General features: G+C 54.1%; 1 long non-coding RNA gene across 1 annotated transcript; it reads right to left on the bottom strand.

Annotated features, from left to right (window-relative positions):
• Positions 1-2,021: 2,021 nt before the first annotated feature.
• LOC117311556 (uncharacterized) lies at positions 2,022-5,606 on the bottom strand. Its single transcript, XR_004525734.2, has 2 exons — positions 4,052-5,606; positions 2,022-3,668 (listed from the first exon to the last, which is right to left on the bottom strand). It is a non-coding gene; the product is annotated as an uncharacterized lncRNA (long non-coding RNA).
• Positions 5,607-5,858: the final 252 nt, after the last annotated feature.

Raw genomic sequence — 5,858 nt, forward strand, 5'->3', positions numbered from 1 at the left:
GGCAGGCTTCTCATTGCTGTGGCTTCTCTTGTTGCAGAGCATGGGTTCTAGGCACGTGGGCTTCAGTAGTTGTGGCATGCGGGCTCAGTAGTTGTGTCTCACGGGTTCTAGAGCACAGGCTCAGTAGTTGTGGCACATGGGCTTAGTTGCTCAGCGGCATGTGGGATCTTCCCGGACCAGGGATCGAACCTGTGTCCCCTGCATTGGCAGGCGGATTCTTAACCACTGCGCCACCAGGGAAGTCTCGGCATTTTATTTTAATGCCTTTATTGACTTCCTGGCTCATTCTCTTTGCATTAGTGCTTAGTCATCGCTTTAGAGATTACAATGTGCATCTTAAACTTAATCCAATCTGCTTAGAGTTAATATTCAATTACGTCAGGTAAAATGTGGAACCCTTATAATAAAATGAGGACATGAAGCTCAAGGTGATACATGAAGGATGGATAAAATTTAGCAAATAGAAAGGAGGGGTAGGACGGACTTTCCAGGAAAACATAACGTGGAATTACCTGAGATGGAGAAGCACTTGGAACAGGGTGGATGAGAAGAAGGGTGGCCTCAGAGGGGGTTGGAGATGAAGCAAAATAACACAACCAGCTGGTGGGAAACACTTAAAATGTGCCCCAAGCCACGCAATATTCCACTGAATGTCCACAGGAACTGTAAGAGGAAGAGGTTTCTATTGCTTCCATCTTACAGATAAACAAATCGAGGATTGCCCACATTCTCAAGGTCACACGGGGAGGGTGACAGCTGGGGTTGCAGCCAGGTCCAGCTTAGCCATAAGGGGGCTGCTGACCATGGCTCTGGCCTCTAGGGGGCAGCGGCCCGACCAGGAGCAATGAAGTAGAGCATGGTGTTAAGGCCATTTTACTTTGCCACAACTGTCACTGAACAGCTTCCCTAGTCTCGGCTCGGCCTCGTGTACGACTGACCTCTGGTTCCTGCTTCCTGTTGTGTCGCCTCCACGACCAGGCTCCTTAATCAATTGAGTGCCCTCTGCGCTCTCCCCGACTCTGCCCTTCCACCCCCAGCCCTGAATTCCTTCCTGGGCCTCTGCCCTACACCTGGATCAGTTCATTCACTCTGTGGCCCAAGCCTGTATCTGGGTTTGGTCCAAAGGCAGTGAGAATACTGAGCACCTGCCCTTGTCTTCGTCAGGAAAGGAGAAGTCTTAGTCCCGAGACATGTTGTTCCAGTGACAGGAAGCTGAGAGGTCCGACAGGGGCCAGAGGCAGCCCAGGGACTGTCGACTGGATCAGGCTGTCACCACCCCAGGGCTGGAGAGAAGCGGGGGGCATGGTGTCAGGGCCTGGGGTCAGGGGTCAGCCTAGGGAAGCGGGTCAGACTGTCTAACAGGAATCAGGGGCCAGGAGGAGGTGCTTCCATGGAGTTGCAGAGGAGACCTGGCTGCTGCCTGAGAGGCTGCCCAAGTGCCCTCCTTTCTCCTTCCTCCCCTCTCACATCTTCTGCCACAAGCTCCATCGGCTGAAGCTGCCAGGGGCTGGGGAGGGAGGGTCTGGAAATGCAATTTCCTGCAATTCCCAGCAGGACAGAGAGGGGGCAGGCAAGTGGCATGCTGTTCTCTCAGTCCATCCCCTTGACCTCAGCCTGGAGCAGGCAGATGAGAGATGGATTCTCATCCCTCTCCTCCAATGTTCTTGGGCAGAACATCTACGTGCCCAGGCCCTACTGCCACCGCATCAGCTGTTTATCCCTCTCTTTCTACATCCCATGCAGGCGGTTGTGACCTGGATTGTGACTGTGCTTTTCCATCTGCATTTGAAGTCCTGCAACTTATCTTAAATACCTGGTGTTTCTACTGCCCTGTGATTAGTTTCCGTTCATGAAGGAAAGACTTCCTCTGGTGAAGCTCTCCACCAGCAGTCACCTGGGCACTTTCCATGTTGTATGTAAAATTCCACATATTGCATCCATAGAACCTGGGCTTCTGCATCTTCAGATCATGACCCCAGATCATGATTTTGAATAGGCTACTCAGGACACATAGAAACATATAAGCACTACTTTAATTTAATGTTTGTGGTTGTCAAAATGAATCATAGAAACAGTGGAAATGTGCTGAACCATCACCAGCAATCGTCCTCTCTGTTCTGTCTCCCCTGAGAAATCTTCGAGGTTGTACCTTCAAGAGGCACAGAACCCTCCGAGCAGGTGGTGAGGCCTGGGGTGAAGGAGCCGGACGTGACCCTGAGGTTCCAATGAGCAGCTTCCACGAGCAGCGCACACGCCTGTTTTGTTTTAAGTCAGTAATTTGAATGTTCTGTTCAAAGTCACGACCTAGGAGTGGGACCTAAAGACGTTCAGGCACAGTAGGATGGCATGGCCGCAATGGCACAGGGGCGTTTCCCATCCTCCCCTCGAGGGCTCCCTGCTGGCACCCTGTCATGTTGGCTGCCGGGAGCTCTTCCCCGTAGGCCACCCCTAGCCTGGTGTGGGTCTAGAGCTGGCCTCACGAGGGATTGCGGTGAGATTTGGAGGGTGGAAGGGAAGCAGTGCTGGATGTAAGGACAGAGGGACGCAGAGGTGTCAGGGGCCATTGTCCAGCTCTTCTCACCACTTCTGCCTGATGACCAACAGTGACCAGGGCCACCAGTGGTGCTTGGAGAGGACCCACAGAGCAGAATTTCCCTGGGCCCCTTCCTGAGCTTCCCTCCAAGGCTCCGTCTCAGAGGCTGGACAGGCCTGGCTTCTCGGGTGGATGGACTGGTCCCTGCTCTGACTTCCAGCTTCCCTCTGCCAGCTCGTTCCACACCTGGTGAGTCCAATTCCTCCAGTAAACCCCTTCCCGTAAACCATCAAGGTTCCTCCAAGTGAGAAAAAGGTTTGCCTTGAGTCCAGGGTCTCTTTGACTCGGGGCGGGGGGGTGTCCCAGGACACAAGTAACCAGAGCGCAGTCTGCGGCCTGCCTTGAGCTTTGAGCCAGGGGTTCAGCTGTCACCTCAGTGTCCTAACTCAGCAGTGACACCGTCCTAAGCTCTCCCTGATCCCTGGCATTAAGGAACATGGGGTCTGCTACCTGCTGACGCCCCAGGTGCAGAGACACCACGGCGATGGCAGAGATGGTCCCTCCGTCCTCCCACATGTCTGCGCGAGGTGTCATCCAACCTGCCCGTAATGTCCTCGACAGTGGCCGGGACACGTCCTCCTCCCCAGGCTGACTCCTCTGACTCGCTGTCTGCCTGATGAGTGCTCTTACACCCCGGTCCATTCTTGTTCCACAGGTCGGTCCCCAAGCCTCACAGGTGAGTGTGGGTGTGCGTATCTGCTAACGTCCACAGGTGTAGATTCATGGAGAGCAGGGCTGGCTGACTTTTCCTGCAAACAGCCAGACTCTGGGGTCACGTGGTCTCTGTCGCAACTAATCAACGTTGCCCTTGTCCTGCAAAAGCAGCCACGGAGATAAACAACAGACGTAAAGAAATGGCATGGCCGTGTCCCAAGAAGGTTCACTTACAAACTCAGGTGGCTGCTCTGCAGCTGTGGCCACAGACCTGCTTCAGAATGAGGGCGGAGGGGAGGCCACTGCGCAGAAGATCCAGGTCCCCAGACCCGCCTGGGCCATACTCGTCTCCACGTGGACAACCTCAGTCAAGCACCACATGCCACGTTGTGATGTTTAAGCCCAAATTTCTCCTACAGCTCTGGAAATAAAACATTAACTATTTAGTCGAGGGGGGATATCTGTCAAAGATATTCAACAGATTTTACAAACTTTATTTTTATATAGAATGCTAAAATGGATTCCCTCATATATCCTATGATCTACTATCTTTAAACCTGGGCAGACAGGCCTTTGTGGGAGGGGGCAGCAGCCCACTCTGGTCCTTGTCCCCTTTGTGGGTGTGTCTCTGATGTGAGAGTCTCACTGGGTGGTGCAGGTCTGGGGTTCCGGGAAAGAGACTGTGGTTTGTTCGTCTCATTGAAAAGCATAATATGATGGAGGAGAATTTGTGTGATAGATTGGAGTCTTCCAACCTGATGCTTTACCTCCCAAACCTCCTTGATTGGAAGGGACCACAAGCACCTGGGAAAAGCCTGCACTGACTGCGTCAGGTACATTTGCTTTGCTGCACGTGGAAACAGACATGCCTGCCCTCACTTGGGCGGCGGGGGCCAAGTCCTCGGTGCACAGCGTGGTGGGGGGGTGGGACCTTCTCGCCAGTATCACTCCACCGTGTCCTCCATCGGCTGTGGTCGCCACCTCACTCTCTTCACTAAGAAAACAATTATACATGACTTGGTTAAAATCCAAGAGGGCTGTCCAGAGACGGCGCTTAAATTAGAACCCGATCTCTCATTCCTGAGATGTGATCACCTGGAATCATGGAAGAAAGAAACGCCTGAGATGTTGCCTTATTTCAAAATTCAGGAAGATTGTAATCCCAACTTTCTACAGAAATAAAACCGTATCTTAACTTATTCACGAGTTCAACAAGGCTCAACTCTGGGCTTTAAGGAAGTGAACTGTTTGGTCTGCATTCAGGTCCCCAAGTCACCGTCTGCTAGCTGTGTCCCCTGTCATCCTTTAGCTGGTGTCCAGCACAGTCACACTCATTAGAGCAGGGGCACACGCCTTTGTACACACACACACACACACACACACACACACACACACACACTCCCGTGCACCTGTTTTTCTAATGTGCTCATTCTGCCTCCCCTCATGGCATTTCTAAGGAGAACTTGCCCCCTTCCCCATCTGCAGGGGCCTGTGGTGTCCGTGGAAGTGTCCCGAGTCTGGCCCTCCCTGCCACACGCAAGCCCCACCCCTCTGCCCTATGTCTCCTCTGCCAGAAGGTGTTACTTCATCCCGGAAGCTGCTCAGAACAAGTTTAGTGAACGATGGCGCATCAGCCTGCCTCAGACAGACCCTCGTCCTTGGCCTGACGGGACGTGCGCAGCCTCCGCCCTCCCCGAGATGGTCTGGGCAGACGACCAGCAAGCAGTCACATCTCTCGTCCCACTGGAGGGCGTTGGCACATTTTGCAGTTTCAGAACCGACTGGGAGTTCAGGAGGGCATGTGAAGACTTACATCCTCCATTTCTTAATGTTCTAGTTTCTACCTCTGAAAGGAAGCACAAGCAAACAGAACCTCTGACAGAGCAGTGTCCCTTTGACAAACGCTGCCCGCACCCGTCTTGCTCTCTCCGGCGCGACCGTCTTATTTCTGGAAGCCGTGCTGCTCAGTAATTCAGGAGGAGAAAGAATCAGCATATTTGATGCGCCAACAAACAAACTGCAGACTGTTTCACTTCAACGGGCCTCTCTGTCGCCAACAAAAGCCGGACAAACACCGGAGGGAGGCCAGGCCGCAGCGTCGCTGGCGGCGCTTCTCTCTCTCCGGCTCCTCGGGCCTCCGCCCTGACCCTCGTCTCCTCCACAGCGACCTCCGGATGCTCTGGCTCCCACTGTATCGCCTTTCCTGGGATCACGTGGCTTCGCCAGCCCGCAAGTCGGGCTGCCTCCCTCTCCAGGCTCTCTGATCTCCGGGCTAATTGGCTTAGGTGTAAAGCGAGCCAGCAGGGCTGCGGCTTTGAAGTGGTGGCGCTGCGCCAGCCGGGACCGTCCCCGTCTGCGCGTCAATGCCCGCCAGCCGGGCGTGCCGCTGAGAAAACCGGGAGTCGTCCCGTTGCATTGCGAGGCTCGGGGCCACTCTGGTACCTGACTGCAAGCTCGTCGTTAATTGTGCAGGCTGGGCCTGGATGCGGTCAGACCAGGGTTTCACGAGGGAGGCTGGCACCAGAGCGCGTGCAGGGAGTGGGAGAAGCCCGCTGTTCCTGCGCACACGAAGCCACCCCATGCTGTGATCAATAATGCTGTCCCACTTTAA

This window comes from Tursiops truncatus, chromosome 3 (assembly GCF_011762595.2).
Source record: "Tursiops truncatus isolate mTurTru1 chromosome 3, mTurTru1.mat.Y, whole genome shotgun sequence".
NCBI lineage: Eukaryota > Metazoa > Chordata > Mammalia > Artiodactyla > Delphinidae > Tursiops > Tursiops truncatus.